General features: G+C 41.0%; 1 protein-coding gene across 6 annotated transcripts in view; it reads right to left on the reverse strand.

Annotated features, from left to right (window-relative positions):
• The window catches only part of LPP (LIM domain containing preferred translocation partner in lipoma), a 347,896-nt gene that overhangs the window by 183,700 nt on the left and 138,064 nt on the right, over positions 1–26,132 (reverse strand). Inside the window, exon 1 of one of the 6 annotated variants that reach the window (XM_056565456.1) lies at positions 25,425–25,443. The exons of the other annotated variants lie outside the window; for them this stretch is intronic. The gene's annotated coding sequence lies outside the window, so the exon portion shown is untranslated. Of the gene's footprint in view, positions 1–25,424; positions 25,444–26,132 lie in introns of those variants that run through there. 6 annotated transcript variants of the gene reach the window in all.

Raw genomic sequence — 26,132 nt, forward strand, 5'->3', positions numbered from 1 at the left:
GGCCCCTTCTGATGTCACGCCCCTTTAATGTAAGTCTATGTGAGGGGGCGTGATGGCCGCCAGGCAGGACGTGACAGCACGAGGGGTCGGAGCCGTGACGGCACAGTGCTCCGGCACCTGTATCGCCCCGTCATCACGCACAGAGATCTTCTTCTGTGCTGTGATAACGGCGGGGTGCCGCTACTGAGGACGCGGGGGTCCCCAGCAGGGGGCCCCTCCGATTAGACATCTTATGACCTATCCTTTGGATAGGGGATGAGATGTCTAGGGCCGGAGTACCCTCACGAGTATATTTTAGATTCTATGACACTGTTGGAAAAGGAAAGAAAATGCATTTAGCATTCAACTATGCTTACCAATTGTAAATTGACGGGTTACAAAGTGTTAGCATTTCTGAAACCAAAGAATAAGTGCGCTCTCCTCTATATTGTCTTTGTAGAAGTTGTGCATGAGAAGCTAATTTCAACTGAAGTAAAAGTAACGTACAAGGAAATGCTAAACTTCCCGGTAATGTTACTTAAATTGCAGCAACACTATTTTGAAATGTATAAACTTTTGACCAGATTGCCCGCTGTTGTAATAAATCCTGTACTAGGCTTGAAATGTTTTGCATTCCCTACAAATACAAGCAAGTAAAGTATCTAAGACATGCTTTTTAACCCCTTCCCCGGTTAGTGATTTTGACATGTTTGTAACTCCTTATATTCTAAGAGCAAATTTTTTTTTTGCATACATAGCCACGAGAGGGTTTTTCTTGTGAGTGTGTGTGGGACCAATGCTATTGTTAAATACATTTCACCATAAAATGTACTACAAAACCGAAAATAGAAATTATTTGTTGCAAAGCTTCATATTTTTTGGATAAATTACATTAATACTGAATGGTATCTAAACATCCTCCAAAACCAATTTCTCTCAATGATCTAGGAGAAATTTGCAAGTAAAAAAGGTCACAAAGCAAATGTGATAAAGTGGTGATTAAAACAATAAACTTTTGGGTCCATGATCATGAAACTCCCAAGATTCAGCTTGAAGGAAAGAAATCTTGTATGTGATCAATCAGTAAATGTATCAATCAATAGGTATTACTAAATAGGTTGACTAAGTAACTTACAGCAATTACCGTAACATACATGACAAGGATATGGGATGAACTCCGATGATTGAACTGACTGTAGAGCTATTTAACCCCCTAAGGACGCAGCTCATTTTCACCTTTTTGCAAATCTGACCACTGTCACTTTAACCCCTTGGGGACAGAGCCCATTATGATCCTAAGGACGGGAGCATTTTTTGCAAATCTGACCACTGTCACTTTAAGCAATAATAACTCTGGGAAGCTTTTACTTATAAATTTGATTCCGAGATTGTTTTTTCATGACATATTCTACTTTATGGTAGGGGTAAAATTTCGTCGATACTTGCATCATTTCTTGGTTAACCCCTTAAGGACCAAGGACGTACCGGTACATCCTTGGTCCTGCTCTCCTGAAATAACGCGGGGTTACACAGTAACCCTGCGTCATATCACGGCGGGCCCGGCATCATAGTGAACCCGGGACCCGCCTCTAATAGCGCGCAGCGCCGCGCGCTATTAACCCTTTAGCCGCGCGCTCAGAGCTGAGCCGCGCGGCTAAAAGCGAAAGTGAAAGTTGCCGGCTAGCTCAGTCGGGCTGTCCGGGATAGCCGCGGCTAATCGCGGCATCCCGAACAGCTTACTGGACAGCGGGAGGGCCCCTACCTGCCTCATCGCTGTCCGATCGCCGAATGACTGCTCAGTGCCTGAGATCCAGGCATGAGCAGTCATGCGGCAGAATCGTCGATCACTGGTTTCCTATGAGAAACCAGTGATCAATGATGAAGATCAGTGTGTGCAGTGTTATAGGTCCCTATGGGAGCTATAACACTGCAAGAAAAAAAGTGGAAAAAAAGTGAATAAAGATCATTTAACTCCTCCCATATTAAAAGTTTGAATCACCCCCCTTTTCCAATAAAAAAAAAACACAGTGTAAATAAAAATAAACATATATGGTATCACCGCGTGCGGAAATGTCCGAATTATAAAAATATATCATTAATTAAACCGCTCGGTCAATGGCGTGCGCGCAAAAAAATTCCAAAGTCCAAAATAGTGCATTTTTGGTGACTTTTTATATCATTTAAAAATGAATAAAAAGCGATCAATAAGTCCTATCAATGCAAAAATGGTACCGTTAAAAACTTCAGATCACGGCGCAAAAAATGAGCTCACATACCGCCCCATACACGGAAAAATAAAAAAGTTATAGGGGTTAGAAGATGACAATTTTTAACGTATTAATTTTCCTGCATGTAGTTATGATTTTTTCCAGAAGTCCGACAAAATCAAACCTATATAAGTAGGTTATCATTTTAATCGTATGGACCTACAGAATAAAGATAAGGTGTCATTTTTACCGAAAAATTTACTACGTAGAAACGGAAGCCCCCAAAAGTTAAAAAACTGCGTTTTTTTTTTTCAATTTTGTCGCACAATGATTTTTTTTTCGTTTCACCGTAGATTTTTGGGCAAAATGACTGACATAATTAAAAAGCAGAATTGGTGGCGCAAAAAATAAGCCATCATATGGATTTTTAGGTGCAAAATTGTAAGAGTTATAATTTTTTAAAGGCAAGGAGCAAAAAACGAAAATGAAAAAAATGAAAAAAACCCAGTCCTTAAGGGGTTAAAAATTCTAAAATTTTGGGAAAAATTTAAAAATGTTGCATTTTTCTAACTTTGAAGCACTCTGCTTGTAAGAAAAATAGACATTACAAATAAATGATATGTTGATTCACATATACAATATGTCTACTTTATATTTGCATCATAAAGTTGACCTGTTTTTACTTTTGGAAGACTTCAGAGGGCTTCAAAGTTCAGCAGCAATTTTCCAATTTTTCACAAAATTTTCAAAATCGGAATTTTTCAGGGACCAGATAAGTTTTGAAGGCCTTCATATTAGAAATACCCCATGAATTACCCAATTATAAAAACTGCACCACTCAAAGTATCCAAAATGACATTCAGTAAGTTTGTTAACCCTTTAGGTGTTTCACAGGAATAGCAGCAAAGTGAAGGAGAAAATTCAAAATCTTCATTTTTTACACTCTCATGTTCTTGTAGACTCAGTTTTTGAATTTTTACAAGTGGTAATAGGAGAAAAAGACCCCCAAAATTTGTAACCCAATTTCTCTTGAGTAAGGAAATACCTCATATGTGTATGTCAAGTTCAGCGGGCGCAGAAGAGGGCTCAGAAAGGAAGGAGCGACAATGGGATTTGGAAAGTTAATTTTGCTGAAATGGTTTTTGGGGAGCATGTCACATTTAGAAAGCCCTATGGTGCCAGAACAGCAGAAAACCCCACATGGCATACCATTTTGGAAACTACACCCCACAAGGCACGTAACAAGGGGACCAGTAAGCCTTAACACCCCACAGGTGTTTGACGACTTTTCATTAAAATCGGATGTGTAAAGTGCAGTTTTTCCCTCAAATTTACCCTTTTTTTCATTTTCCCATCCGACTTTAATGAAAATTCGTCAAACACCTGTGGGGTGTTAAGGCTCACTATACCCCTTGTCACGTTCCGTGAGGGGTGTAGCTTCCAAAATGGGGTCACATGTGGGTATTTATTTTTTTGCGTTTATGTCAGAACCGCTGTAAAATCAGCCACCCCTGTGCAAATCACCAAGTTAGGCCATAGTGCGCTCTCACTCCTGAGCCTTGTTGTGCGTCTGCAGAGCATTTTACGCCCACATATGGGGTATTTCCGTATTCAGGAGAAATTGCATTACAAATTTTGGGGGTCTTTTTTTTTCCTTTTACTGCTTGTGAAAATAAAAAGTATGGGGCAACACCAGCATGTTAGTGTAAAATTACCCCCATTTTGCCAAGAGTACCGTCGGTGGGCAGGACGGGGGAGCCGAACTTTAACCCCCCGCCCCCATCTGCTATTGGCCATTGCTTCTTGACGAAAAATAGCAGGGATAGGAGGGGTGGCCCCCCTGCCACCTAACTCCTATCCCTTCAGGAGGACCGGTAGGACCCGGATCCGCTGAAAATCGTCGGTCTGAATTGACCGTCGATTTCCGGTGATTGCCGGCATGGTGGGGTCTCGGGACCCCCCTGGGTATATGCACGGGATGCCTGCTGATAGATATCAGCAGTCATCCTGGTCCGGTCCCCGACTGGCTAGCAGCGGGGACCTGAATTCCCTATCTTTAAGAACTCAGGATGCAGGGTGTATGCATACGCCCTTCGTCCTGAAGAGGTTAAAGGGGTACTCTAAATCAACTGGTGCCAGAAAGTTAAATTTGTAAATTACTTCTAATAAAAAATCTTAATCTTTCCAGTACTTAAAGAGGTACTCCGCCCCTGGCATCTTATCCCCTATCCAAAGGATAGAGGATAAGATGCTAGATCACCGCGGTCCTGCTGCTGGGGACCCCGGGGATCGCCACTGCGGCACCCCACCATCATTACTGCACAGAGCGAGTTCGTAATGACGGGCGATACGGGGGCCGGAGCAGTGTGACGTCATGGCTCCGCCCCTCATGACATCACGGCCCATCCCCTTAATGAAAGTCTATGGCAGGGGGCGTGACGACCGCAACGCCCCCTCCCATAGACTTGTATTGATGGGACAAAAAACAACAGAGCGCTTCTGTGTGCGATCTTCCAGACCAAATGGGATAATGTGGGTGAGTGAGGAACGCACTCACCTGGTCAGGTTGTGCATATTCCAGGCACAACGCTGATGTGGGCTTAATGTGACAACTGCTGCGGCTTCCCACGCTGGATCCACCGGCGTGTAAGAGACAGTGAAGGAGGAGGAAATCGGAAGCTGAGATCGCGCTGTTGCAGAGAAGATTCAAGGATACTGGTAGAAGTCTTAATTTCTTTTATTCTATTCACACAACGCGTTTCTGGATATTAATAATCCTTTCTTCAGGCGTGATACAAAACACAGAATGCAGGAGATATATATAAGGGAAGTGACGTATCGCACCTGGATAACAACACGCCCACAATTCTCACACAAGTAAACATAATGGATATTATTAATGCTACATATAATCACCAAATAAATCCACTATATTCCACGATGGATAATAAACCTGTCCAATAACAGAAAGTATTATTTTACAAAAAATTGCAATAATGTACAAATGCATAAAAACACATTGATACATAAAAAACACACAATAAAACCTACATTAAAAGGCCGTTTTTTCTATATACTCATTTAACCCCTCGGGCCACATAGTATTAAATCTAAAAATCCAATACGATTCTCGGTTAATTAACTGTTGATACCGATTAGGATTATTAGCAGGAATTTGTTCGATTACAAAAACTAACAGACAGTCAATATTATCCGGGTGACTTAAGGTTATGTGTCTCGAGACACTGTGCTGCATAAATTTTTTTGCAATATTAGAGCGATGTTTGTTCATTCGAGCTCGCAAACTTTGCACTGTGCGCCCAATATATTGGATCCCACATCTACATATTAGTAAATAAACTACAAAAGAAGATGCACAATTTGCACTATCCCTGCACTTTATTACCTCCTGAGTGGAAAAAGATGTTAGTTGGGATGTATTCTTACAGGGGATCCATTTGCAGCATAGACATCTCGAGATCCCACACTTAAAGGTACCTGGTTTTGCATTTTTTGTAATATCTCTAGAGATTACATCATTATTCAATATTTTTAGCCTACTTGGGGCTAACTGATTTCTAAGGGTTTTTGCCCTTCGAAATGTTAAATTAGGTTTCTTTGGTAAAACTTGTTTTAAAATCGGATCTGCATGCAGGATTCCCCAATATTTAGTCATTATCCCCCGGATCCGATCAGGATTATTGTTATAAGTGGTAATAAAATTAAATTTCCTTTTATTATTAGTATTCTGGATCACAGCATTCCTTCCTTTTGTCTTTTTATTTGTTTTATGTACCAACTCCTTGCGTTCTAAGGTGCTTGCTTTCTGAAAAGCAGTGGACACTATTTTTTTGGGATAACCTTTTTCTAAAAATCTTTCCTGCAGTATTTTAGATTGCACAAGAAAATCTGCATCAGAACTGCAGTTTTTCCGCACACGCTGATATTGTCCATATGGGACATTTAAAATCCATTTCGGATAATGACAACTATTAAAGTTCAAAAAGCTATTCACATCTACCTTTTTGAAATGTGCGCGTGTCTGTATTTCATCTGTGTTATTTTTAAAAACTTCCAAATCTAAAAACACGCAACTGGTAGATGAAATAGTTGGAGTAAATAATAATCCCCAATCATTGTGATTAATTTAATTAATAAAAAGTATTGCTTCATCTTCAGTGCCATTCCAAAGTATAAATAAATCATCTATAAAACGCTTATAAAATATGATGTGCGGATTTAAAATGCAAAGGGACTCGAAATGCCCCATATATAAATTTGCATAACTTGGGGCAAATCGAGTCCCCATCGCACAACCGAGGGTCTGTCTAAAAATGTGTCCATTAAAAGAAAAAATATTGTGCTCAAGAATAAAATCAATGGAATAAAGAAGAAATTCCAACTGGGCACTAGATATAGCAGCATCTTGTTCCAAATAGTATCTGATTGCACCAAGCCCTTTTTCTTTTAAAATGTTGGAATACAAAGCACTAACATCCAAGGTTATAAATAAATAATTACTATTATCAATATTTCTGAAAAATTCCAATTCTTGAATGAGCTGGGTGGAGTCTCTTAAAAAGCTAGGCAGTTCCAATACATATTGCTGTAAAAAAAGGTCCACAAAATGAGATAGGTGGGAACTAATAGCACCAACCCCAGAGATAATTGGTCTCCCGGGGGGATTACTTTGATCCTTGTGGACCTTTGGCAAATAATAAAAGGTGGGGAGTTGGTAATTTTTGATCTTTAAAAATTCATATTCATTTTTATTTAGCACCTGAATGTCAAAGGCATTCTTAATAAAAAATAAATAATCCTCAAAATATTTTACAGAAGGATCATGTAACAGGACTTCATAATAATTTGTATCCGAAAGGATCCGCATTGCCTCCTTAATGTAATCCGATCTATTTAAAATGACTGTACCCCCCCCCCCCCTTTATCAGCGGGTCTCACTATAATATTCTCATTATTTCTTAATGATTTGAGCGCTTTTCGTTCTTCCAAGGATAAATTATCCTTGTGAGTCGAACGGGGAGTTTCATTAATATTCCTAAAATCATTCCCCACCAATGAGTAAAATGTCTCCACAAAATTGCCTCTGTGTCCCAGAGGAAAAAAAGTGGATTTTTTGTGCACATCCATATGTTTACCACGTGCATCTAAAATATCAATATTGTCATGGTCATCAACATTAGTCGGAATATTTGCTTCAAGTTTACCTGTTTTGTTTTCCTTAAAAGCAAAAAAACGTGTGAGGGAAGTTTGGAAGTTTTTAAAAATAACACAGATGAAATACAGACACGCACACATTTCAAAAAGGTAGATGTGAATAGCTTTTTGAACTTTAATAGTTGTCATTATCCGAAATGGATTTTAAATGTCCCATATGGACAATATCAGCGTGTGCGGAAAAACTGCAGTTCTGATGCAGATTTTCTTGTGCAATCTAAAATACTGCAGGAAAGATTTTTAGAAAAGGGTTATCCCAAAAAAATAGTGTCCACTGCTTTTCAGAAAGCAAGCACCTTAGAACGCAAGGAGTTGGTACATAAAACAAATAAAAAGACAAAAGGAAGGAATGCTGTGATCCAGAATACTAATAATAAAAGGAAATTTAATTTTATTACCACTTATAACAATAATCCTGATCGGATCCGGGGGATAATGACTAAATATTGGGGAATCCTGCATGCAGATCCGATTTTAAAACAAGTTTTACCAAAGAAACCTAATTTAACATTTCGAAGGGCAAAAACCCTTAGAAATCAGTTAGCCCCAAGTAGGCTAAAAATATTGAATAATGATGTAATCTCTAGAGATATTACAAAAAATGCAAAACCAGGTACCTTTAAGTGTGGGATCTCGAGATGTCTATGCTGCAAATGGATCCCCTGTAAGAATACATCCCAACTAACATCTTTTTCCACTCAGGAGGTAATAAAGTGCAGGGATAGTGCAAATTGTGCATCTTCTTTTGTAGTTTATTTACTAATATGTAGATGTGGGATCCAATATATTGGGCGCACAGTGCAAAGTTTGCGAGCTCGAATGAACAAACATCGCTCTAATATTGCAAAAAAATTTATGCAGCAGAGTGTCTCGAGACACATAACCTTAAGTCACCCGGATAATATTGACTGTCTGTTAGTTTTTGTAATCGAACAAATTCCTGCTAATAATCCTAATCGGTATCAACAGTTAATTAACCGAGAATCGTATTGGATTTTTAGATTTAATACTATGTGGCCCGAGGGGTTAAATGAGTGTATAGAAAAAACGGCCTTTTAATGTAGGTTTTATTGTGTGTTTTTTATGTATCAATGTGTTTTTATGCATTTGTACATTATTGCAATTTTTTGTAAAATAATCCTTTCTGTTATTGGACAGGTTTATTATCCATTGTGGAATATAGTGGATTTATTTGGTGATTATATGTAGCATTAATAATACCCATTATGTTTACTTGTGTGAGAATTGTGGGCGTGTTGTTATCCAGGTGCGATACGTCACTTCCCTTATATATATCTCCTGCATTCTGTGTTTTGTATCACGCCTGAAGAAAGGATTATTAATATCCAGAAACGCGTTGTGTGAATAGAATAAAATAAATTAAGACTTCTACCAGTATCCTTGAATCTTCTCTGCAACAGCGCGATCTCAGCTTCCGATTTCCTCCTCCTTCACTTGTATTGATGGGGGCGGGCCGTGACGTCACGAGGGGCGGAGCCATGACGTAACAATGCTCCGGCCCCTGTATTGCCCGTCATTACGTGCAGAGCGATCCCCGGGGTCCCCAGAGCGCAGTGGCGATCCCCGGGGTCCCCAGCAGCGGGACCCCGGCGAACTGACATCTTATCCCCTATCCTTTGGATAGGGGATAAGATGTCTAGGGGCGGAGTACCCTTTTAATAGCTGCCGAATACTACAGAGGAAATTATTTTCTTTTTGGAACACAGTGCTCTTTGCTGACATCACGAGCACAGTGCTCTCTGCTGTCCAGAACTATCCAGAGCAGTATATGTTTGCTATGGGGATTTTCTCCTACTCTGGACAGTTCTTAAAATGGACAGAGATGTCAGCAGAGAGCACTGTGCTCGTGATGTCAGCAGAGAGCTCTGGGTTCCAAAAAGAAAATAATTTCCTCTGTAGTATTCAGCAGCTTATAAGTACTGGAAGGATTAAGATTTTTTAATAGAAGTCATTCACAAATCTGTTTTAACTTTCTTGCACCAGTTGATTAAAAAAAAAAAAAAGTTTTCCACCGGAGTACCCCTTTAAGCTAGTTCATGTCTACAATGTAGACCATTTTAGAAGCTTTTTTTTTTTTTTTTTTTTTTTTTTTTTTTTAAGTGAAGCAATAAAAACTGTAACCCAAACTACTGTATTTATAAACTAACATTTTGCATTAGGTTTAAAACACATTCATTACTAAATATATTTGGGGGAGGTGCATATACTTTATCACAACATATGAAATGAGTGGCATTGAGGCTGTGAGTGGTTTGAGTGGCATTGGGGCTGCTCTGCCAGTGGGTCGTTCCCCCTGCAGGCACTGGTGTTGCGGCAGTGGTGGTCACGGCTCAGTGCTACGCCATTTTATGTTAGGGACATTAGGGACCCACTACTTACAGGAGGCCGTGAGGTGGCGAGCGGGCTTGCACTTCATGATCATAAAGTAAATTAACAACCTGTTAGTTCAGTAAATGTTGCTGAGAAGCCTTAGATCATTGTGCATTTTGTGGATGTGCGACCATGTCTGTTTTTTCTATTTGAATTAACATATGAAATGAGTCTGGGGAGTTAACAGGAAAACTACAATGGTCTAAAGTGGAATTTTAGAGAAAAAGGGGTTTCTTTTAAGATCCTATGGGATTTGAAACAATTTTGTAGAAGTTTAGCTATGAACAAATAGGTTTCCTTGACAAATAGAGGAAGTTGGTACTGTCTGATTTCCTGAACATACTAATTGTTGTAACCCGTTGGGACTTGAAAATAGACTAGAATTTCCAGGAAACCTACTTTACAGTAATCACAAAAAACGTAATTTGCTTACAGATAGGTAGAAAACAAAAACTTGATGCTTCAAATATTCTACATTCTGAACATTAATTATCTAATAAACTAATCTAATATGCATGTATACTGCACTGAACAATCTATTACCACAAAAACAGACTGGTCAACATAAAATTTAGGCAGCACAAATGCCCGCCAAAATATACACATGAAGCACTATGTGTAAAACCACATTTACATACACTGCTGATGTTCAGTACAGAATCCACACAAAAATCTACATCAACGTTTGCAACATGAAAATGGTGTAACAATTGTGAGAATTTTATTTTTTACCTAATCCTTTAACTGAGATAATACAACGCATTTCTATTGAATAAATAGACAAAACAAACAACCATCATTGTACCATGCAACATATTCACCGCATCGGGCTCTCAGAGCCGAACTATTCCCCTTGCCCCCTCCTGCCTCTTGTCCCCACCCCTCAGATAACCCTTGTCTGGCCATCAGTGCTCACTGCAGCGCTGATGGTCCTAGGAGACTGTGAATTACAGAGGACAGTGTGGCATTACAGTTTGGAAAACGTAATATATTACAGAATCTATGTTTAGTCAGCGCTGTGCATGGCAGGCAGCATGACTACGATCTCCCTTCTCTCTTTATGCCTTGTGCAGTGCATAACAGAGAGGAGGGGACTCACAGCCTGCCTGCCGTGATTGTCTCCCTGTTCTATGTGCACGCCTGAGCGCAGCATAAAACAGGAAAGGGCGGAAGTATTACTCAGCAGGCTTCATGTGATGTCACCGTTGCCAGGTAACCCCCCCCCCCCTGCAGCCAAGAATGCTCACAAGCAGTAAGCAGACTTTAGGTGTGAATAACTTCTGAACTACTAAAGGGATTTATAAAAGGAAAAGTGCAGGGGACTCAGGAAGAAGAGGGGAAGACACCATGAGAATTAACTCTCTTTACTTGGTGGCAGGTACTCTTTAAATCAAACATTCGAAAATAACCATCCTATTGCCAGCCTACATTTCTACAAAGTTAAAATGGAGATAATATGAATGACATACATCTTAATAGCTAACACATCATGAACATTGGAGACAATTGTATAATAGGAAAGTAATCCCAGAACAGAAAATGTTAATGATTTGCTACAGTACGAAAAAAATATACTTTAACCAAAAAAAAAAAAAAAAAAAAACCTATGTTGCTAACCTACACCTACAATAAGGAGTATTCCTAGAAAATGGACACTCAGAATGGGCACATCTTGCCAAAACATTAACCTTACTAATATACTTCATTAAAAAAATGTTTAGCATCTTTTTATAGAAATCTTGGCTCATAAAAAAAAAAAGACCACTAGGGGTCCCCATACCATCCAGAACATAATCCTGTCCGGCTGCAGCATCATCTTTGTCCCAGCTAAGGCACAGGCTGGGACAAAATATAGTAAGTAGGGTTGAACTAGCACTTCTCTGTGCTCACTGCTGTTCTGTCTATCAAACTGTAGCATAAACACAGAGGGGAGGGGGTTACAGAGCAGCCTGCAGTGATTGGCTGAAGTGACCCAGCACAGCATACTCAGGGAGAAAGTAAATGCATGGTGAGTGAGGGCGGGTACAGTGTTTGCCTAGGACACACCCCTTTGGTCACAGTGGATGTCAGATTGAGTGAAAGGCAGAACAGAGAAATGTGTAAGCCAAATACAGAAGCTAGACAAAAAAAAAAAACATGTAAGTCATCTGCATGACCTAGTGAGTAACATATATTAAGTAGGGATGTCCCGATACCGATACTAGTATCGGTGCCGATACCCGGTATTTGCATGGTATTGGGGACTCGTCTAATGTCCCTAATACCAAAGCCGATACCTGGTGGAGTGGTCTGCTGCTTCTCTGATCCGCATCATGCCGCAGCCCTGTTCTGCCGTCCCCTTTACTGCTGCTGCTCCGTTCTGCCATCTGCATCATGTGGTCTTATGGAGGAGCATGTGACACCCACGTGACGTGTGTCACATGATGCAGACAGCAGATCGGAGCAGCGGCAGTAAAGGGAACGGCAGAACGGGACAGCGGAGCGGCGACAGGCAAGTAAGCAACTACAAGTGGGGTCCTTCTGACTACAACGGGGGTCCTGCTTGCCACAAAGGGGGGGGGTCCTGCTTGCCACAAAAGGGGGGGGGGTCCTGCTTGCCACAAGTGGGGGGGGGGGGTCCTGCTGGCCACAAGTGGGGGGGGGTCCTGCTGGCCACAAGTGGGGGGGGGTCCTGCTGGCCACAAGTGGGGGGGGGTCCTGCTGGCCTCAAGGGGGGGGGGTCCTGCTGGCCTCAAGGGGGGGGGGGTCCTGTTTGTCCCAAGGGGGTCCTGCTGGCCCCAAGGGGGGGGGGTCCTGCTGGCCACAGGGGGGTGGATACAAATGTCTGCAGGTGGTCTACAGCATGGGCTACTGTCTAATGTCTGAAACTATCTATACTACCTACAAGGGGATACTACCTACTATTAAAGGCAATCTTACAACAGAGTAACCTGCACTAACTTAAATTTATAGGTAGAAAGTGCAGGTCACCCGGTTTCTACCGCTTCTCACCATGTGATCATTGGTCTCGCTGCCAATACAAATTCCCTGTTCTGTCCAATGGAGAAGAGAGAAATCTTGGCTCATACTACAGCAGCCGCCTCCATTGTACACAACAAGGTTCCACATTTCATATAGTAAGCAGTGCCAGAAACCATGTAGCCCTGCTAAAAGTACTCGTACTTGGCATCGGCGAGTACTAGAATTAAAGTATCGGTACTCTTACTCGGTCTAAAAAAAATGGTGTCGGGACATCCCTAATATTAAGCATCATTTTTTTTCTGTGATATGAGCAGCGTGCTTTAACTATGCAGTTTTTTTAAGTTTTTATACTTAGAATTCAGGTAATCAGGGGCATTTTACTTATGTGAAACTGAAACTAAATGAATAACTAAAAAAAAAAAAAAAACCCTAGAAGCTTTTACCATCCATCCACTCAACTATATATGATAAGAGGAAAACAGAAAAAGGAAAATGATGATATTGAGAATAGTTCTGTGTCGACAGACAGAGCCAAGAGAGCCTGACATGTGAATCCAACAGAAACACATACAGTGTACAGTGTGGAATATAATCCCGTTCTCTCGAGGCTGGTTGCTAAGAGACCTGCTATTTCTTTAATGGGACAACTACTGTGATCAGTGGAACAACATGTGGCATCTTCTTGACACCGCTCAAATAATGTCATCAGCTTTTGCTTTAAATTGTCACTTTTATTATACTGGAAACATAAAAAGGAAAGGTCTTATTATTTTTGTCTTCGTGAAAGGATATTTTAAAAAATAGTTGACTTCTAATTAGTGTTTTTTTTTTGTATGTTTTTTTTAAATAACTTGTATTTTTAACTGGGCGCTGCCAATTGTAATATCTGTGTAGTGTGCCACTACTCTTCACATACGTGGAAGCTTTACGGCAGATAATAAACTGTTGTCGACTATATGTGCAGTGCTGGAGCCCCTTATATTGCCCCTTGTCTAGAAGGAGTGAACTCCTAAATCCCACAGATTCATCCACAGGAGAAAAGATAAGAGCTGTCAGTGTGTTAACCCCCTGCTCCCCATTTGTCAGGTCAATATCATCATCACCACATATTGTCTGTGCTGTAACCTTCACCTGTGTCCCTGTCTGTACTGAGCCTACATGTTTAGTACCTACCTACTGGAATTATGGGTGTTGTACTGCAGGCTAGCGGAGAGTAGTTGTGCAGGGACGAGGAACGTACTGCCATGAGGCACTGTGGTATAGCTAGCCTGAGGGTCCCTGGTGGGGATAACAAGTCTTTTGTCAAATAAATGTTCCCAGTACTGCAAATTGCAGGAATGAGACCTCTAAACACTAGGATAACGTATAAACAACCTGGTTACTTAAGTGAACTTTCTGTGCAAAGTCAGATACGATACCATCTTTTAGACAGAGTGAAATGTTACTTTTAAGCAGATGAGAGAACAGTTGGGTCACTGTCCCTTTAAGAATCACCTCACTAGCAGATACACTGGATGGAAAGTCTCCAATGTACTCTTCAAACTTTTTAGTGGGATTGCTAATGGAAACGCAGTTGCAACAGGGTACAATTCAAATCTACTGATAAAGGGCTACACAGGCTGGATTGGGTCCAGCCCTCTCTGACAGTTTTAGAAAGTTGTTTTTTTTGCGTTCCGTGTATTATATTATTTGGGTCAGAGGCAATTTTACCAAAACACAGTACGCTCTTGGCTATGGCATTTTTTATTTATTTTTTTTTTACCTAGTTAGTAGTGGTTCTTCCTTCCCTGGACCTCTATTGGCTGAAATAAACACATATGTAAAAGTGTGTGTTTTTTCCCACACAATCTTCCAAAAATCCTTAAATCACAAAAAATGCCACCAAAAAAAAAAAAAAAAAAAAAACATGCATGTGACTGTGGCAAAATATTATATGTAGCTTTCTTTTTTTATTACATTTTTTTTGCAAGGCACCAAAGGCATGATAAATAGTATGTCTGCAGGAAGCCTTAAAGGGGTACTCCACCCCAAACATCTTATCCCCTATCTAAAGGCTAGGGATAAGATGTTAGATCACGGGGGTCCTGCCGCTGGGGGCCCCCACAATCTCCATCTCGGTGGCAGATGACTGTCTGGGCGGCCACCGTGCCCCCTCCATTCACTTCTATGGGAGGAGGTGTGACCGCTACAACATAGCCGTCACACTTCCTCCCATTGACATGAATGGGGGGGGTGAGGTGTACTGTGACGTTCCAAACGCGGAAGCTGCAAGCTTCAGCGTTCCTAACGTCGCTGGTTGCCAGTCTTTGAACCCTCTACAGCTCCCCTATATCTTTCTTGTACACTGGTGCCCAGTACTGTACACAGTATTCAATGTGTGGTTTGACTAGAGATTTGTACAGCAGTAGAATTATGTCCATGTCGTGGGCATCTATGCCCCTATTGATGCACCCCATGATTTTATTTGTCTTGGCAGCAGCTGCAAGACACTGGTCACTAAAGCTAAATTTACTATTAACTAAGATTCTTAAATCCTATTCCATGTCAGTCATCCCAAGTGTTCTCCCATTTAATACATAATCCCAGCCCAGATTTTTGTTCCCCATGTGCATTACCTTACATTTATCAGTGTTGAACCTCATCTGCCACTTCTCAGCCCAAACTTCCAACCTATCCAGATCCATTTGTAACAGTGCACTGTCCTCTATAGTGTTTATCGCTTTACAGAGTTTAGTATCATCTGCAAAGATTGCTACTTTACTGTTCAACCCCTCTACAAGGTCATTAATGAATATATTAAATAGAACAGGACCCAAGACTCACCCCTGTGGTACCCCACTAGTAACAGTCACCCAATCAGTATAAGTACCATTAATAACCACCCTCTGTTTCCTATCATTGACCCAGTTACTTACCAACTTGCACACATTCTCCCCCAGCCCCATCCTTCTCATTTTATGCACCAACCTTATGTGGCACAGTATCAAATGCTTTGGAAAAATCCAGATATATGACATCCAGCAATTGCCCCTGGTCCAGTCTGGAGCTCACCTCCTCATAAAAGCTGACCAGGTAAGTTTGACAGGACCGATCCCTCATAAAGCCATGCTGATATGGGGTCATACATTTATTTTTATTAAGATACTCCAGAATTGCATCCCTTAGAACCCCCTTAAACAATTAACATTTTTTTTTTATATATTTGCTTGGGCCCACACTTTCATTTTTGATCTTTTTGCTATTTATATAGTTAACCCCTTAAGGACCAAGGACGTACAGGTACGTCCTTGGTCCTGCTCCCGTGATATAACGCAGGGTTACACGGTAACCCCGCATCATATCACGGCGAGCCCGGCGTCATAGTGAAGCCGGGACCCGCAGCTAATAGCGCGCAGCGCCGATCGCGGCACCGCGCACTATTAACCCTTTAGCCGCGCGCTCAGAGCTGAGCCACGTGGCTAAAAGTGAAAGTAAAAAGTGGCAGTTAACTCAGTGGGCTGTTCGGGATAGCCGCGGCGAAATTGCGGCATCCCGAACAGCTTACAGGACAGCGGGAGGGTCCCTACCTGCCTCCTCGCTGTCCGATCGCCGAATGACTGCTCAGTGCCTGAGATCCAGGCATGTGTTCCTCTCAAGAAGGCGCTGGTACCCGGGGATAAAGATAAGGTTCTTTATTTGCTTTATCGGCAAATAAAGAACCTTATCTTTATCCCCGGGTACCAGCGCCTTCTTGAGAGGAACCCATTTAGGGATTATCTCTATTGCTACTTACCGGACTGACGAGCGTCACACCGGGCTTGTTCCTCGTGGCAGCGGTTTCCCTTGATCTTCCATACACAGATGCTACTGTAGGTGTTGTGCTCTGAGCGCAACACCAAGGGGTAAGAACCCATCTTTATGTTAACTCTTATTGTTAAACGGTCCGCACTAGGGGTGTTTTTTTCGTTTTTATTTGAGATCCAGGCATGAGCAGTCAAGCGGCAGAATCATCGATCACTGGTTTCCTACGAGAAACCAGTGATCAATGATAAAGATCAGTGTGTGCGGTGTTATAGGTCCCTATGGGAGCTATAACACTGCAAAAAAAAAAAAAAAGTGAAAAAAAGTGAATAAATATGATTTAATCCCTCCCCTATTAAAAGTTTGAATCACCTCCCTTTTCCCATAAAAACAAAAAAAACAGTGTAAATAAAAATAAACATATATGGTATCACCGCGTGCGGAAGGGTCCAAATTATAAAAATGATATCGTTAATTAAACCGCTCGGTCGCGCAAAAAAATTCCAAAGTCCAAAATAGTGCATTTTTGGTCACTTTCTATACAATTTAAAAATGAATAAAAAGCGATCAATAAGTCCTATCAATGCAAAAAATGGTACCGTTAAAAACTTCAGATCACGGCGCAAAAAATGAGCGCTCATACCACCCCATACACGGAAAAATAAAAAAGTTATAGGGGTCAGAAGATGACAATTTTAAATGTATTAATTTTCCTGCATGTAGTTATGATTTTTTCCAGAAGTACGACAAAATCAAACCTATATAAGTAGGGTATCATTTTAATCGTATGGACCTACAGAATAAAGATAAGGTGTCATTTTTACCGAAAAATGTACTACGTAGAAACGGAAGCCCCCAAAATTTACAAAACGGCAGTTTTTTTTTTCAATTTTGTCGCACAATGATTTTTTTTCCGTTTCACCGTAGATTTTTGGGCAAAATGACTGACGTCATTACAAAGTAGAATTGGTGGCGCAAAAAATAAGCCATCATATGAATTTTTAGGTGCAAAATTGAAAGAGTTATGATTTTTTAAAGGCAAGGAGCAAAAAACGAAAATGCCAAAATGGAAAAACCCCCGGTCCTTAAGGGGTTAAAGAACATTTTGGGGTTAGTTTTACTCTCTTTGACAATGAGTCTATCTGCCTCTATTTTTGCGGTTTTTATCTGTTTTTTACATATTTTACTTTTATTTTTGTCAATTATTGCCCCCTTAACATTTTTGTTCATCCATATTTTTTATTTTTTTCTGACCCTTTTATTCCCATAAGGTATATACATCTTGCAGTGAAAATTTAAGATATTTTTAAAAGTCTCCCATTTAGTGTCAGTATTCTTGTTTTTGAGGACATTATCCCATTTTATATTGTTAAGGGTTTCTCTGAGTTGATCGAACTTTGCCTTCCTAAAGTTCATTGTTTTTGTGGCCCCTCGAGACATTCCCTTATTGAAAAACAAGTTATAATATATTATATTATGGTCACTATTTCCTAGGTGTCCTTCTACTTGCACATTAGTTACACTATCAGGTCTGCTGGTTAATATTAAGTCTAGTAGGGCGCCCCCTCTGGTCGGGCCCTGCACCATTTGGGACAGATAATTGTCTTCAGCTATAGTCAGAAACCTGTTTCCTTTATGAGATTTACAGGTCTCAGTCTCCCAATTTATATCAGGATAGTTAAAGTCCCCCATTATTATCACGTCATTTTGATTTGTTGCCTTGTTTATTTGCCTCAGTAAATAATCTTCTGCCTCTTCCATTATGTTTGGTGGCTTATAGCAAACCCCTATCAGGATTTTTTTTTATTTTTATCTCCATATATTTCTAACCATAATGACTCCACATTATCGTTTCCCTCCCATATATCCACCCGAAGTGCGGCCTTCAGACTCGATTTCACATACAGCCAAACTCCTCCCCCTTTCCATTTTGTCCGATCCATCCTAAATACACTATAACCCTGCATGTCGACCGCCCAGTCACAGCTATCGTCCAACCAAGTCTCTGTTATACCCACTATGTCATAATTCTCTTCAGACATCAACCACTCCAGTTCGTCAGTTTTATTGGTCAGACTTCTGGCATTAGTCATCATGCAATTCAATGGTGTATGTTTTTTCTTCCTATGAAGCCTATCCCTATTAACTATTCTACCCTCTCCCTCCGCTCCACCCCCAGGAATATTACTTAGTCCCCCCTCTCTATTTACACTATCTTCCCCCTCTATGTTGTAGGTTCCCTCCCCCAGTCCCTAGTTTAAACACTCCTCCACCCTTCTAGCCATCTTCTCCCCAAGCACAGCTGCACCCTCCGCATTGAGGTGCAGCCCGTCCCTACGGTAGAGCCAGTAACCGACAGCGAAGTCGGCCCAGTTCTCCATGAACCCAAACCCCTCCTTCCTGAAGGGGCGAAGCCAAATATGTCAGTTTCGGCTGCTGGTCAACAGTGGGAAAAATGAAAAAAAAAGATTGCTTCTTTTTTAAATATTTCCTAATCTCTGGATTTAAGTAAATAAATAGTAGAGATGTGCACAATGATTTCAGCAGAGTGTTTATTATCTGTGACTGTGTGGTAATTTCTGTTAAAGTATTACTATTTATTTCACTGCTTTCAGACCAGGCTCTTTACCCCCATCCTGACAAGACTTTGTTTGTTTTAGTACATGCAGATCTGGGTATTCAAAAAATGTTTGCGAAAATTGGGCATTATTTTTTAGATAATTTTTTTTTCAGTAAATTTGTTAGTATTAAAATACTTTTTAATTGTGTCTACCTTCCAATATGTTCATTTCTACACATACACACAATAATTATATATATATATATATATATATATATATATATATATATATATATATATTAGAGATAGACCGATTATCGGTTTGGCCGGTATTCACGATTTTTTACATTATTGGTATCGGCAATTGCCGATAATGCCCCCCCCCCCCCCTGACCAGAGACCGCCGCCGCTGCCCCATTGCCTTCCCCATCCCCAGTTTTATAATTATCTGTTCCCAGGGTCCGCGCCACTTCTGGCTCCTGCACGCTGCGCAGCGCAATGACGAGTGACATCCTCAATGCGACGTCACTGTCAGTGCGCACAGTGACAGCTCGAGCCAGAAGTAGCGCGGACCCCGGGAACAGGTAATTATATAATCGGGGATGGGGGAGGCAATGGTGAAGGGTGGTGGTTGGACTAGGGAGGACACCAGGACAGGCAGGGGGAGAGAAGTGGGCGGCGGCCTCTGGCCCACAAAAGCCACTGCAGTTCATTGATTTAAAGCGCCCACTTTAAATCATTGATCTGCGGGGCCAGGTGGGGGTGGCAAATTACCGATAACTTATACCAAAAAATCGGTATAAGTTATCGGCTATCGGTCTGAAAGGTCGCAGATCATCGGTATCGACCATAAAAAAATCGATATCGGTCTCTCTAATCTCTAATCTCCTACATCTCTTTAGCTCTTACTGCTTTGGCTCATTGTATATGGCTGCATGTCACAGAGGTCCGGAATCTGTCCTACTCGCAGGTACTTTTTTCTACCTCTCTGTGATCCTACCATTTCTACCTTACAACTCTTCTACTTTTCCTCATCTCCCTCTACCCTTCCTCTCTTTTGCTCCCTTCCGCTTTCTCTTTTTTTCCCTCCTCTCTCCCTCTGTATTCCTTCCTTATCCTCACCCTTTGGCCATTGATTGTGTACCTGTTACCTACATAGGCTCTATCAACATTCATTGATTCATTTGACACCTCCTTAGATGATCCCCTATCACTTGTTCCAGTATGGCCAACAGTATTGCACTGTGTTACATTGATACTTGCTCCTTTAACTTGTTATGCCTTGCCATTTATTACTGTTTCCTGTCTTCTGACTTAGAAACAATGTTTTGTCAGGATATTGATACCACTATATAACACTGGTCGCTTTCATCGATTATTACTGCTGATTTACCTTGTGAGTCTCCGACTCTTTTATTTTGATTCTTGTTGTTGTATGAAAAGTTTAAGAAACCAGGGGTGCCAGGAATGGACTAGATAATGGAAATATGGTATAGTTTCTTATTGTTACAGCCCAGGATGGCCACAGTTTAGCCTTAAAGCAAATCGGAATACTGTGAAATTAAAAGAAATCTGTCACCAGTGTCACCTGCAGGTGACACTGATCACAACGGTGCTTACCTTGTCCCGTTCCGTCCAGTCATTCTTCGGTAATCTTCTTCGGTATCTTCAGCTCTGGACCCGGCTTGGAGCATGGGCAATACTTAGTGACGTCACGGCTGCTGTTCTCTGCTGGGTCCCGCTGGTAGAGCACAGCAACGGTGACGTCACTATGCTCCGCCCATGCTCCAAGCTGGGCCCAGAGCTGAAGATACCGGAGAAGATTACCGAAGAGCGACAGCACGGAACAGGACAAGGTAAGTACTGTTGTTATCAGTGTCACCTGCACTACCTGTCTGTACTGACAGGTTAGTGCAAGTGACACTGGTGACAGATCTCCTTTAAATGGGTCGTCAGGGGCCTAAATTTTATGTCTAAAAGTGATGGGGCCAGGCTAACTAAATAATACTCTTTAAGGCTGCGACGGTTTTCATAATCGATTAATTGGCCGATTATTGTTTTGATTAATCGACTACTCAGATAAAAGAAAACATAGTGGAGAAGATGATAATCTTAGAGCTAGATAAGGGAGGGAGTTGATGAGGGGAGGGGGTCAGACTGAATGTCTTCTGTGTGTTTTAGGTAAGGGATGCATTGTGTGTTAAGAGTTTGTGGGGTCGGCTAGATGCTGAGCTTTGCAGAGGATGAGAGGAAAAGCTTTTTATTATATTTAAATACTTACAGTAATTCTATTAAATATTTTTTTCCCTTGTAAGGGCTACACCCCCCTCCCTGTTTCTTACCTGTGGCCAGATAGGAGGGGCAGCACATTCCCAGGATGTCCATCTCACGTGCCCCCCCCCCCCCCCCAAGCAGTCTTTTTAGGGAAGCACAATCTTCTTCTCCCTGCATCTTCTCTCTGCAACTATTTCGAGTCTGGCCTTTAGCAAAGAACCTGACAACCGGGGACTCACAATAGCTGCAGAAAGAAGCTGCAGGAAGCAGTAGATCGTGTGTACTGGGCCTCCTCTTCACTAAACAGGCTGCCAAGGACACAATCGCATATATAGATAGTGATAATCATATGTGAACTCTAGAAATTGGCTGACCAACCGATTAATCCATTATGAAAATAGTTGACAACTATTAGTTGCTGATTAGTTGTTTCAGCCCTTATATGATACCCCACCCGCATTCAGACAGTGCCCAATGGACTTTATGGTCTCTGACCGCAGCAGTGACTTGCCTCAACCACACGTATTTAGCTTGGCCACATTTAGACTTAAAATTTATCCCCCTGACAGTCAATTTAATCATTGCTGCACGATGGCAGCACTATGAAATGGGAGCCTAATTTATTCATGAATTATTTTTCCTTATTATTGTTATTACTGTGCATAGGATGCATATGTGTATACTTTTGGCTCCTGTCTCACTGCACAGGCATTGCACTGTAACAAATAACTAACACATCATTACTTCATGCTGCTATCAGAGAAGTAAGGATAGGATAAAAGAAAAGAAAAACACAAGTTTTAAAAAATTTACTGTCAATTATTCAATACGAACAAGAGACTCCATTACTGTGCTCTTCTGTAAATAACTTGGCAAATAGACACTAACGTAAAAAACATCAAAACTAAAACCCCACTAGAATTTTAGTTCAGCCGAAAGTATATAGGTTTAAGAAAAGGTAAAATCAGAAAAAAGTTAAATCACACAATGACTTCGTTAAAGAAGATATCCCATGCAGCAAAGAAAAAAAAATACCTAGCCATTCCATAGTATATTCACCTACCACCTCTCTGACATGTTTGTGATTTTTTTTCCGCCCCCCGTTCACCAGCTATTCAGCTCATAAATTGCAGTTACTTCCTGGTTATGGTGGCTATGCCTGTGATCTCAAAGACTACATTTCCCTGCATGCACTGCTCACATTTCCTGCTCTCAGCTGCCTGAGCAGAGAGCTTGTTACCTCCCCTAACTTATATTAGTCACTCCCACATAACACTGAGCTCCAATCATAGCCCTATACAGCAGGGTGACCACATAACACTGAGCTCCAATCATAGCCCTATACAGCAGGGTGGCCACGAGGAAACAAAATGTAATCTCAGTGCTCAGAGAGAGGGACCCTGGAGTTGAAGCTGCAGTTTTACACTGTAAAATCACTCCCTCCCCCTCCTCCTCTCAATGAAACAGCTTTACAGTGGCACAATCACCTCCCCCCTCCTCTGCCCTGCACTCCTCTCTCCCCAGTGCTCAGTGTGACAACTCTACTCTCCCTCCCCTCCATTCTCAGTGTGACAGCCCTACGCTGGCAGCTCCCTCCCCTCCCCCCTCTCCTCAGTTATCAGTGTAAAAACATTAGCAAGGAGAGGGGAGAGAACTATGATCTGAATCAGCCGGCATATAGGCAATGCTGCTCAGCCAATCACTACAGAACAGAGGGAGGACAGTGTGAATATTCATCAGATGGGAGGGGCTAAGGCCGAGCTCAGGGAGCTCTCTGTAGCACAGGGGTTTTCTGGGTAATTGTCACGTCACGGCCCCTGAATGCTGCTGATAACAGCCTGAATAGGGGGTCGAAAGTCATGAAAACCTGGAACAGCTGAATTTCCTGTCAGACAGAAGAATGCAGATAAAGCTTGTTTCTAAGCAGCACTGGTAATGGAAGTGATTTACAAACCTGTATAACTTTACCTTCTGCACTAAAAGCTGGACAATTGTTTACTGTGAGACTTGTCCTTTAAGTATATTTAATATTTTTAATACTTTAATGGGGTCCTCGGCAGAAAAATTTGTTGCAGAAAGCCCGTCGACATTCAAACTCGCAGCAGGAAAGGCACAAGAGTTCAATATCAAATTCACCAATGTGAACGAGCCCGAAGGGTACATATTTCTGCTGTAAATTTCGACTTCAATGGGTAGGGAAAACAGCAGAAGAATATTTGCAGCAAAATATGCATGTGTGAACAATCATAGGGTGCCAATGGGTCCCAAGGCAAATTCCTAGAGTTATTTACATTAAAAATATAGATACTTTGTTCCTTGTTACCAAGTGCTTTTATTGGGAGAAAAATAATGACACAATTAGGATAGCTACATATGTAATAATTTTAACTATATACACCATTATTGATATACACATTGGATAAATAAAACTCCACAGTGGTGGCAATGGCAACTAAAAGTTGTCCTGCAAAAATTAAAAGCAGTTTCATTTAAAAAAAAAAAAAAAGAAAAAAAAGGTACAAATTCATTGCTCCATTTACTTGAATATGCAGTACCTTGCAGTGCTGCTACTAACACTATTAAAAAGTTAGCAGCTTTTAGAGAGGTAACGTGGAAAAAATATTTTTTATCATGCAAAAGTACATAAACTATATAAATTTGGAATCACTCTTACCATACTGACTCAAAGATTACAAGTGTTTATCTGCTGGAGAAGGATGACACAGCTGCGTGTAAAGGGTTTTTGCTTAAAAAATATGCCCGTCTGCTATATTTAATATAAAATTAATTTAAAAATAAAAAATGTTCTTACCTCCCATGCTCCCCTGTCTCGGCAAACTGCTGGTCACAGCAGTGTCCCACCTTAGCCAAAGATTGGCTGAGCGCTACTCTGACGTATTGACCCCCAGCTTTCTTCCTGGTACCGCCAATCATTGGTTAAGGGGAGACACTGCTGCAGCCAGCACTTTACTGATGTATGGACCCCTGGAACCAGGAAGAAAATCACACAGAGGACTGGAGCACTGATCCCAGAGACACCGGGGAATCATGGGAGGTGAATACTTTTTTTTTAATGCAGACAGCCTGGGCATTAATAAAAAACATAATCCTTTTTCTGGAGTACCTCTTTAATAAGAGTCCATTACTACATACAAACAGAGCTAGCAGGAGTAAAAGGCAATACTGCCCCCCCTAGCCTCCTTTTGCTGACTAATAGCACAAATAAAAATTGTGTTACACACATGAACTAAAACATCCCCCTGTGATCTCCCTAGTCTTTTGCTTACAATGGACTTGTGACTGTCCCAGTTCATAAGATGGAAGTCTTTCAGAGCTGTCAGAATACTGAGATGTCACTGTTGCCTGTGGAGAGACAATCTCTAAGCTCCACAGAGCTTTTATGACATGAAATAAGACAGTAGAGTTTTGATTTCATATGGGAAATTTACACCTCCGCAGCCTAATTGTATATTTCCCATACCTTGGGAAGGAGTGGCGTAAAAAAAACAAAAACACTGGAGTATAAGGACTATTGAATTAGGTAGTTTTCATGTCTGTTAAATTCCTTTAAAAAAAATCAGTAATCTTTCATTATGAGTAGCCTTTCAAATGCGTATGTTAAATTCTTATATACAAAAAAAAAAAAAAAACAATGACTGACTTTCTGGATAATTTTGTTATAATTCTGTATAGCTTTGTTCATAATAGGAGAGCCACTGGTTAGGGAAAGGTGGATAAAACAAAAAGTGGTTAAACACCAAATCCAACACATAATGAGAATAGAAAGCAGATATGATTCACACAAATGTGCTTTTTCTAACCAATTTAATAAGTGACTTCTTCCTGTTCAAGGTACAGCATTCACATGTTGCCAGGCAACTCTGGCCGGACAAAGCTAGACACATACACATAAAATCTTCTTTACGCAAGAAAACATCAAAATCTGATTTTTCAACACTTCTTTTTTGTATTCCCTGTAGCTGAATAGGTTTATCTAATATTTACACCAATAGTTTTTCACAAATGACTATACCCACCTGGTCCTTACAGATTATTCCATTTATTCCCAAAGAAGTGGTGGATTTCTCCAATGCTCAGCAGTCATACAATATTAAAGGGGTTTGTAGTTTTATGCATTACTGTCATCATTAAAAAAAAACTATAAACATGCAGTGCAGACGTGTCAAAACTTCTGATCATTGCTGAGACCCCCACCAATCACTAGACAGAGCCATGTAACGTGCATGGTAATGTGCTTCACTCCCTGACTTGGCAATCATTGCCAGAGACAGTACCATTATAGTCTATAGAGCCTGTCACTAGCAACAAGACAGATCGAGCACAGAGCCAATGCTAGATTCAGGCAGATACGGGTTAAACGGCTGTATCTAGCGTTTGGTTAGGGTCTCAGCCATGGCCAATAAAAACCTTTATTTATAATGACAGTAATACTTTAAAGAGTTTTCTATGACTGATATAGGTTGCCTATCCTTAAAGTGGGTCATCAACATCAAATCTTTGGAGGTCCAACTATCATCAACAATGGATTAAATTGACCAATTGAATAAAGTGACTGTGTCCCATTCACTGTACAATCTACAGCAGATATGCTGGATGCAGCAGCTCTCGTCCCATTCAAGTGGAAACATCAGGCACAACAAAATGTACAGAGCTGTGAGTGTCAATAAAAGGGTTGTAATCAATAGGGCCACCAGTTGGGGACTACTGTTCTAGAGTATTATATG

This window comes from Hyla sarda, chromosome 3, assembly GCF_029499605.1.
Source record: "Hyla sarda isolate aHylSar1 chromosome 3, aHylSar1.hap1, whole genome shotgun sequence".
NCBI classification, from domain to species: Eukaryota; Metazoa; Chordata; class Amphibia; order Anura; family Hylidae; genus Hyla; species Hyla sarda.